Here is a 10,721-nt window from a genome sequence, read left to right as displayed (position 1 = left end):
CCGAAATGGCTTAGAAAATTCCATAATACCACTTTCTTTTTCCCTTCTTCTTCTCTTCTTCTTCGCCATCGCTAGAGCAGTGCCGTTCTTTGCCCCTTCCATCCCATTTTCGGCCACCGCTCGACGAGAGCGAGGTGGCGGTCGATTTGTTTGGTGCTGGAGGTCATGTTTCCAGCCTTCTCTCACGTGGAAAGAGCTTCAGTTCAAGTGAAATGGAGCTATTTTCCTTGACAGCTCTCGTTCACCAATTTTCAGCGATCCACGCTGTTGCCGGTGGTTGCAGCGTGAAGGTGGGGTATCGATGGCTTCATCTCTCCAATGCGATCATTTCGTCTCCATCAATCACTGCAACGAAGCTCAGATGGTGAAACCGCCATGAACAGAGACGCTAAGCTCCTGTCAAGCCCGATTTGTCGAGTTGGAGGTCCCATCTCGCTCGTTTGACATCGGAAATAGAACCCTTAGCAAAATTTGATTCGATTGGTCATGTCCTTGCAAAATTTTAAGCAGAATCGCTTTTCCGGCCACCTTGCACGGCAGCCCGCGGCTGGTAGTGGCAGTCCGGTGACCGATCGACGAGCATCCAGCAAGGCGCCAAGAGATAGAATTTTCCTCTTCTTGCGTGGATTGTGGAATCGTCAACCGAATTTCGATTGGTACGTTCTAAGATATAGTTCGTCATTTTTAGTATAAATTCCAAATTTAAAGTTATTGGTCGGTTAAGTTGATTCTGAGAATGCAATTACAATTGTGTAGCTATTTAATTCTATATATATGGAAACATAGTTAATAAATTAAAATAGTCATTAAATTACAAAGTAATACAAATTTAGTACATAGGCTTTTAAGCTAAAAAATAGTAGAAATGGTTGAAATAGCAGTTAGCGTAACCTTGGAAAGACTCTGTCAATTAGTTAGATAATTGTTAATTTAGTTTAACTAGAATCGATCACTATAGTGAGTTGAGTTATTCACTATAAAGGGAAAAAGAACCATTTGTGATTTGTTTATTTTGATAAGGTAATTATGTAGCGTTTTGGGGAACTAAGAATATGATGTTATTTAGAATATTTTAGCCCTTATGTTATATTAGTTGATTATTGAAGTAGATATAATTAAATAACAAGAAATTAGATTATTTGAATAGCTTTATATATATAAATAGAATATTTTAGTCTGTTATAAATAAATTAATTTTCATTAGTTTACAATATTTATGGTAGCTGATTATGATTAATTAATTGGTTTGAAATCTTAGAATTATTAAATGCAGATATGTGGGCTTAATGGTTAATAAATGTTGTCTAAGGCAAAAGGGCTGTTTGAAGTGAGTAAAAGTTTGAATGAATGTATGATGGTTATGGCGGACGGGATCAGTTGTTGTGAATTGCCGGATGGATGGGCTTTGAGAATTTATGATTGAATTGTAGTCTTAAACGGGTGGTCTAATCTAATTTTTAGGGAGGTTCTGTCAAAATTTCGCTAGGATCTATGCTAGCTACATTTAATGGTTAAGTTAGTAGGCTTATTTGGAACAATTTTTAACTTGATATATCTAAAATAAAGTTCTTTATTTATTCTTTTTATTATTTAGTTATTTAGTTATTTATTTAAGAATCAATTATTATATTATATTGTTAATTAATACTCATGTATTTACTTGTATTTGAATATGAATGTCTAATTGTGCATTTGCATTATGATATGCTTGCATTTAAGTGCAATGTTTGATTAATTGTGTTGTGACATTGCTATGCTTTGTTTAGGTGGAATTGGGATGAAGTCAGTCACCATGGGTTTGTGAGGATGGTCTTGGAAATGACGAAAATATGGAATTTGACCGTTGGCCAGGTATGGGGAGATCGGCGCCCCATGTGCACTTGATGATATGATATGGATGATATGGAAAACCACAGGGTGGCCTCCTGTTGCTATAGAAAAGAAAAGAGAGAATGAAAAAACAAGGAGAAGGCTGGTCAAGTGAGGATTAGAGCGGTCGGTCATGTGTAGGGGATCAGCTCCCTGGTGCACACGTCATGAGAGGATGAGCCATGTGGGAGGACAGCTCATTGGGCATTTCAGTGACACTACAGAATAATTTCCATATGACGTGATTATATGAAGTTGTTAATAATTGTGCGTGTTCTTGTTATGCCATTTGTGTGACTGTCAGCGTGATCATATAACTAGTCGAATGACTAGATTGATATATTTACACATTCATATGAATGCATGTGTTGTGCAATAATTATTATTCCTTATAAAACTCACATGTCTTGTTTAACTTTTCAGGAAATAGACTTTTCCAAACCCCAGTTAAAGCTTTGTTTCCTTCACCGTGGAGCTAGAAAAGAAAATATTTAATTCCAGTTTTTAGTGTAATTGTGAGTTTACAAAATTTAATTGTTCTGTTTGATATTGAACTCTGCAGTTGTAGGAATAAAATCAATAAATTGATGAGGATGGTCGATGAATCATTTATGAAAATGCTTGAATCTATTAGCCCATATGATGTATATATTGTATTATATTTGGGCCCGAGCTATAAATTGTTTAAGATGTTAAATTTGGGCCAAAGAATAATAAATTATGAGATTTATGGTGCATGACAATATGACTGGATGTTTGAAACATACATTGATATAGTTAAGTTTTGTAGTTTAGGCTTATTACGGGCCTCGGGGCCTTAAGCTTATCTAGGCCCTAATGCCGATCCAGCACATGGAAACAGGTCGTGACAACTTCAAATTTAAAAAATATGATGAATTGAGAAAATATAATATAATATAATTATATTATTAGATTTTTTTATAAATGGAAGGTCCAATGAACCAGAATAATGTTATGGGTCACAGCATAGAGGGCAGTCCTCCCCTTTGAATAACATTCACCAATTTGGTGATAATTTTTATGATGGACTCGAACTCAAGACCTCTCACTCTCTATATCTTCTACAAAAGGTAAGAAGACGACTGATTAGCATATTATTAAATTAGATGATGTTAGTTAATTAATAAATTTGTAATGGTTTTGGCATGCTCGGACAAATTAATATGGGAAAAATAATTATTTCGTCCTAGAGATTTGCCATAATTATCTTAGTAATCCCTGACTTTTATGTAAATATTTATAATATCCTTGAGGTTTTCTTCTATCACAAAACTTAGTCCTTGTATCCAAAAAACACATTTTTTACCGTTAATCTTTTAATAAAATGACCAAACTACCGTAAATCCTCTACTTAAAATGTCCTTTCGTTCAACTCACTTTTCTTTCCTTTTCACTCACTCACAAGAATGGTAAATCCAAACCAAAACTCATTAAAAAAAATACAATATAATTAAAGGAAAAAACTAGAAAACAATATGGAAAGTTATGGAGAAAGCATAGAAGAGCTCTTGCAAATTCACAGCAGCTGCATACTCTAAACGCAGGTCCTACTCATTAAAGGAAAGTAAAGCACAAGTATCTAATACTGTAGTTGACTTGGTAAATGGGCAAAAAGATGCAATTTTAACTGAGGTCAATCCTTTTTGCAAGGAAAAATCCATTTCATAGTACCAAATGGGATAATTTGTGCATTTCATAGTTTTTGTTTTTAAATCATAAAGCAATTGTTCAACACCATATATATGTAGGAGTATCCTCTCCTCATACAATTTTTTAGCCCTGTAAAGACAAAGTGACGATTTTAGTACCTTTTTAGGCACAAATGAAAAATTAGACAATCAAACATGATACATACACAAGAAGTAGTCATTTGAAGTCACAATATTAAAATTGAAAAATAGAGAAGGTAATTTTTCTCTTAGGCCTTTACTGTTACAAATTAGTGCATCCTACTGTCAATTTGCAGTCAATTGTTTGGTTGTTATTTGGTTAATCTATGCTCCTATTTTATTGGGATAATAAAAGAGTTTTTCTACTCTTAATCAGATAGGATTTCACATGAGATTTTATAGGGATTTTCTTTATTTTATTCTTTAGTATAAGTTTCTTTGTATCTACTGTAATTAGGTCAATAAAGTCAATCTTCTTATTCTCCATTGATCAATCTCTTCCCTTTCTTCTGTTAAGAATTTTCTATCTCCTTTTTATTTTATGGTATTAGAGCCAGGTTAGGTTCTTTCTTCTTCATCTTGTTATCTTGCTGAGAGGATTCTTACTTCACGGTATGGAACTACCGATTATACCGATTGGGGGGAAAGATACTAATACACAATATGGTGTTGAGAAACTTGTAGGCACAAATTACAGGTACTAGGATATCTTCAAGGTTAGGACTTATGGGAACTAGTTGTTGGTTCTGATGTAGAGTCCAGTTAACACTCCTGAGAATGTTGAACCTTGAAGGAAATGAAAGATCAAATGTGGAAAGGATCTGTTTGCGTTAAGAACATCGATCAACAAAGAGTTCATCAATCATGTTCGTGATGTTAGTTCCCTAAAGCAAGTCTGAAAACTCTTGAAAGGTTATTTTCCAAGAAGAATATAGCAACGTTGCAGTTCTTGGAAAATGAATTGGCCATGACAACACAAGAAGGCATGTCAATCTTAAAATATTTTTTATGGGGGAAAAATATTTATGCTAAGATATCTTAATTGGATGCTGATGAGAAAATTAGTGAAGATCAGTTGAGAAGATTTCTTTTCAGTGGCTTGAAGAAGGAGTATACACCTTTTGTTACCTCCATCCAAGGATCCAGTTCAGCCATCAGTTGAAGAACTACAAATTTGCTTTCAAACTGAAAGGCCTTGGCTAAGCAAATGGCTAAAAGCTTTAACTTTAAACATGATGTTGTTCTTGTTTCAAGAAGAAATCTTATGAGGTTGACTTAGAAGGCACCAACAGAAAGAAAGTTGCTGAAGAAAGTCCACAAAGTAACAAAACCATCAGGTACTTCAGATGTGGAAAGCTTGGGCATATTAGAAAGAATTGTTGTGTGAAGATTTCCAAAGCGAATGTTGTTTGTGAGAATGATGAAGATGACCAACTTAAATAGGAGCAATGTTTAACTACTGAAGTAGTTAAATTAAAAGAGAATATTGATGTTGAATCTCCATAAGACTAATCTAAAGTTAACTACATTGATTATATCAAAGAATGGATCATTGAGTCTGGTTGCTCACATCATATGACTAGCAATAATTAGTTATTTGCAGAACAATGAAAACATAATGAAGAACAAGTCATCATTACAGTTGACAATTCTACTTATCTGGTAGTAAAAGAAGGCACTATGAAAATTGGTGGTGATAGTATAGACATTAAATTGAACGATGTCTTTTAAGGTTTGAAGAAAAATCTTGTTTCAGTTTCTTAAATTACCAATTCTGGAAAATATGTTTTATTTGGACCAGGTGCTTGATAATATGAAAAATGTCATAGTTAATGTTGTTCTTGCTAGCAATAGGAAAGGATCTTTGTTTGTTTTATCAGCAGACAAGGCTTATGTAAAGAAAACAAGCCAAAGTGATACTCCAGCAATATGGTATGCATAATTGGGGCATTTGGGTTATCAAATGCTGCAGCAAATCTCTTCAAAGAAATTGCTAGATGACTTACCAACTTTGAAAAATGTACATAAAAGCATGATTTGCCAAGGTTGCTAATATGGTAAGTCACATCATCTTCCTTTCAAAAGCTCATCTAATCGCAAGTCAATTCCTTTTGAATTGATTCATACCAATTTAATGGGGCCAATAAGAACAGCAAGTTATAGCGGATGTCAGTATCTCATGATATTGGTAGATGAATGTACAAGATACACCTGAGTGTATTTTTTGAAAGAGAAAAATGAAGCATTCACTAGATCGTCGTGTGATAAATCGTCATGTGATAGACGATTTATCACATGAGAAAAGTCTTCCTTGAGAACTTTAGGCAGAAGTAATTCAATGTGCTTGTCATGTGATAAATCGTCTACCTCCATGGCCAAGTAAGGAGAAAGCTCCATTTGAATTATTGTACCGTTTGAAACCAAATGATAATCATTTTCGGGTGTTTGGTTTTAATTGTTATGTTCATATTCCTAAGACAAATCGAACTAAACTTGACCCAAAAGCAAAGAAATTTGTATTTGTTGGCTATGATTCCTATAGGAAAGGATGGAAGTGTGTGGACCTAGAGACAAAGAAGTTTATCACACCCACAGATGTTGTATTTGATGTGTCAACTTGGTATTCAACTCAAGAACCAGAAATCAGAAATGTTAGTCTTGGTGATAGTCAAGAAAACTTAGAGTTTTAAGAAAACTTAGAGTTATTCCTTGAGACTAATGCACAAAGAAGTGATGATTCTCCTGTCTTAAGGACATATTCTTCAAGTTCAGAAGATGAAGAGCAAAAAAACTAAAAGACTAACAAGAGAGAAAAAGCAACCAGACTGCCTCAAATATTATGAAGTATAATTGAATCATTGTATTGTGACCTCTTGCTTCTTTGCTGGAGCACTAAATGATGAAGAACCTACATGTTATGAACAAGCTGAAGGTCATCAAGAGTGGGAAACAACAATGCAAGAAGAGATTAAGGCCCTAAAGAAGAATGAGACGTGGGAACTTGCGCCAAAACCAGAAAATTACAAACCAATCACGTGCAAATGGGTCTATCAATTGAAAAGGAAACCAGATGGCACAATCGATAGACACAAAGCTTGTATTATTGCTCGTGGATTTTCTCAAAGTTATGGGCAGGACTATGAAGAGACCTTTAGTCTAGTAGCAAAAATGGTGACTGTGAGATCAATTGTTTCACTTGCTGTATTTAGAGGTTGGAAGCTATGACAACTTGATGTAAAGATGCATTTCTTTATGGTGAGCTTGATCGTGAAATTCAAATGGAGCAACCTCAAGGATTCATCTCTAAACAATTTCCAAATTATGCTTGTAGGTTGAAAAAGGCATTGTATGGCCTCAAACAAGCACCACATGCTTGGTATGGTAAGGTTGCTCAATACTTCATTTCTATAGTTTTAAAGTTTCTGATTGAGATTCTAGTTTGTTTGTAAAATTAGAATCAAAGATGCATTTACTAGTTGTTGCGTCTCTTTTGAGTTCCCGCAAGTATACGGATCGCAACGTAGTAATAAAAAGATCGATCCCACAAGGAACGGGTTAAGTCCACTTTACTACTTTATTCTTAATTTTATGTTTACAGAAATTGAAATGTGAAATGATTTAACTATATTTCTAGTTATGTTAAACCTAATTATTATTTAATTCTATAGATAAGTGTGTAGTAGGATACTTAGAAAAATTGATCATGCACATGATTTTCTTCTTCTATATAAAAGCATGTAACATATAATAAATAGTTCTTTAATCACATATGATAAGATATAATTCAACCTTTCGATATAGAATTATTCTATCTATTATATGTATTTCTACTTATAATAAATACCTTATCTTGTTAAATATTAAACCTAGTACTTATTCTTTGATTATTTCAATAAGACAGATTTAACTTTGACAAAACAAGTGAAACATGCAAATATAAATTCAACTGAGAGAACTAAATCTCTTTGATCTTTACTAAACTATTTCTTTCTGAGAATATAATTTAGTATACTTGATTAAACAAAAGATCAAAAGATAACTTAAACAACTTTTATTGAATGAAACCAATTGAAATTGTTGCATTGTATAGAAGAGTTATGAAGAACAACATATAATAAGTCTATAAAAACAAGAGAAAGAAGTAATCAAACTCAAGCCTCCGGAGGGCGTCACACCTCGAGGAACTTCTTGATGTTCTTGGCACAAACAATAATAAGTGACTCTCGTCAACTTACTTCTAAGTAGTACTATCACACTTCTCTATTTTTACACTTAATATTTGAAATACAATCTAAGTCTGAATATCTTTATGAATCTGAATCTGGATGATTTCTTCCTTCACTTGGATTGCTATTTATAGAAGAGGAGAATGATGTTGGGTATGATGGTGATTGGTGGGCCAAGAGGTGCTTTAGGTGACTTCTCTTGGGAAGAGTCCCGACCCATGCATGGGAAGACATGTTTTTCTAATGAAAGGACAACAATTACGTCTCCTGGAAACACGACTCGCGCTCGCAAGGTTCAAGGTCGCACTCGCGACTTATGCTTTAAAAGTCTCTGCCTCTCTAGAGTGCTTCTCGCGCTCGCGCAGATGAATGTCGCGCTCGCGATCTTTGTTTGTAAACTCTCTGACTTGCTGGAGTGCTTCTCGCGCTAGCACAGATGAATGTCGCGCTCACGACTTGCGTTTTGGTGCTTGTTGAGTCTTCCGGTATGTAGGTTGCGCTCGCGACTGTATCCTTTCTTCTTTCCAACGCGACTGCATTCGCGTCGCGAGGTTTGCTAGTCGAATTCTTCCATACTTAATCAACTTTTTGGTCTTCTTTTTCTATAAGAGCAAGCCTTTTCATCCCTTTGCTCAAATTGTATTCTTACAATCATTTTAAAACAAAAACAACAAGGGTAAACGTAAAATGTATAAAAACAACATGCAATCATGCAATTTATATGAAAATAACATAACAAAATTTGCCCGCTTTGCGAGGCTATCACTAGTCTTGTTGTATGTGGATGACATGATAATTACTGGAAGTGATGAAGCTAAAATTTCTCAATTGAGAAATGATTTGTCAATCCAATTTGAAATGAAAAATTAGGTGAGATTGGATGTTTCCTTGGCCTAGAAGTGATGAAAATAGAACAAGGGTACTTTATATCTGAGAGAAGATATACAGAGAATCTTTTGCAGCATTTTGGCATGGGGGGTCAAAAGAAACGACAACTCCTATGGAAATAAATCTTAAGCTGAAGAAAGAAGAAGGCAAGTTATTAAAAGATGTTAGAACATTTCAACAACTTGTTGGTAGCCTAATCTACTTAACAATCACAAGAGCAGAGATTGCATACTCTGTTAGTGTCATTTCTCAATTTATGTAAAATCCAAGAACTCCTCACTTGGATGCTGCCAAAAGGATCCTACACTATATAAAGGGTTCTACTAATTATGGCCCTATGTACAAGAAAGAGGATGAATTTCTATTCAAAGGATTTACTAATGCGGATTGGGTAGGAAATATAGATGACCGACGCTCAACTTCAAGTTATTGCTTTAGTTTCGGCTCTACTGCTGTTTCATGGTGTAGAAAGAAGCAGACAACAGTTGCTTTGTCAAGCGCAGAAGCTGAGTATATGGTGGCAACAATGGCCGTTCAAGAATGTATTTGGCTGAAAAGTTTAATGAAATATATTTTTGGGAAGGTTGACTATGTTGTACAAGTTCAATGTGAGAATGGGACTGCTATTAAATTTGCTTCAAACTCAGTCTTTCATGGGCAAAGAAAACACATTGAAGTTCGTCATCATTTTGTTTAGGAGGAAGTCTTGAATTAAGAAATAGAGCTGAAGGAGTTCATACCAGCTGTCAAGGTGCAGAGATTTTTACAAAGGCTTTAACTAAGCATAAATTTGAAGATTTTAGAGCTGCTCTTGGAGTTATTGACACTGAGTATGCACTATGGGGGAGTGTTACCAATTAGTGCATTCTACTATCAATCTGCAGTCAATTATTTGGTTGTTATTTGGTCAACCTGTGTTCCTATTTTATTGGGACAATAAAAGAGTTTTTCTACTCTTAATCAGATAGGATTTCACATGAGATTTTATAGGGATTTCTTTGTTTTATTCTCTAGTATAAATTTCTTCGTATCTACTATAATCAGTGTATGCTTTCAATAAAGTCAATCTTTCTCCAATTATCAATCTATTTCCTTTCCTCTGTTAAGAATTTTTTGTCTCCTTTTTGTTTTATTTACTGTATTGATTTCATCATTTTGCATAAGATACTTCAGTCCTAATCATTTTGCACAGACAGGCCAACGATCATATTAAATTACTATACTACGGAATATAATGAAGACAATTGGATACCGTTATTATTTGACTTTTTGTTAGGGAAAGTATCTTAGCAAATATATTAAAATCCAAAAACTAGGTTTCATGTAGAAGCTTACTTCCATTATCCACAAGCAAAAAGAAATGCCAAAAACTTATAGAGTGTGGTGTTTGGATGAGAAGTTATCAAAAGTGTGGTGGCTGCAAAATAAATCGATGACAAATGAGTAAAGGTTTTATTTTAGGGATTTTAAGAGAAGAGGTGATCAAAGAATGAAGGAGAGATCGAGAGAGAGATATAGATGAAGGTTGATGATGGCTTGATTGGGTTTCGAAGTCGATATTTAGCTTCAGCTGATGATTTAGTTATGGAGATAATGGTTGATAGAGACACGGTGATGGTTCATGGCAATGAAGACGGTGTTGAGCTCAGGAAAATGCTAGAAGTTTGAGTTTTAGGTATTTCAAAGGAGAAAGATTGACAACCAATAACAACAAAAAAATTATGAAGGTTAATTTTGTATTTTTCATATGGAAGGACAACTAATATGAAGGATGTAAATATTAAACATATTATAAATATTTATATATAAATTAAGACTATTTAGAAAATTATAATCAACTACAGGACGAAATAATTATTTTCCCTTAATACATGGTTATGTGATAGATTTGAGACTTGGATGCAACTTGCACGTAGCTAATTAAAAGATGAGTTAGCATGTACAAAGTGCAACGTGGCAGAAGAGTATCAAAATAATGTTACGTGTACCATCGGACAAACGAGTAATTTGTCTTTCGCTTGTATTAGACTGCCGTCAAAAAACCAGG

This window comes from Jatropha curcas, chromosome 5, assembly GCF_041381405.1.
Source record: "Jatropha curcas cultivar XTBG-Jc1 chromosome 5, XTBG_Jcur_1.0, whole genome shotgun sequence".
NCBI classification, from domain to species: domain Eukaryota; kingdom Viridiplantae; phylum Streptophyta; class Magnoliopsida; order Malpighiales; family Euphorbiaceae; genus Jatropha; species Jatropha curcas.
Note: the sequence above shows the minus strand (reverse complement) of the source record.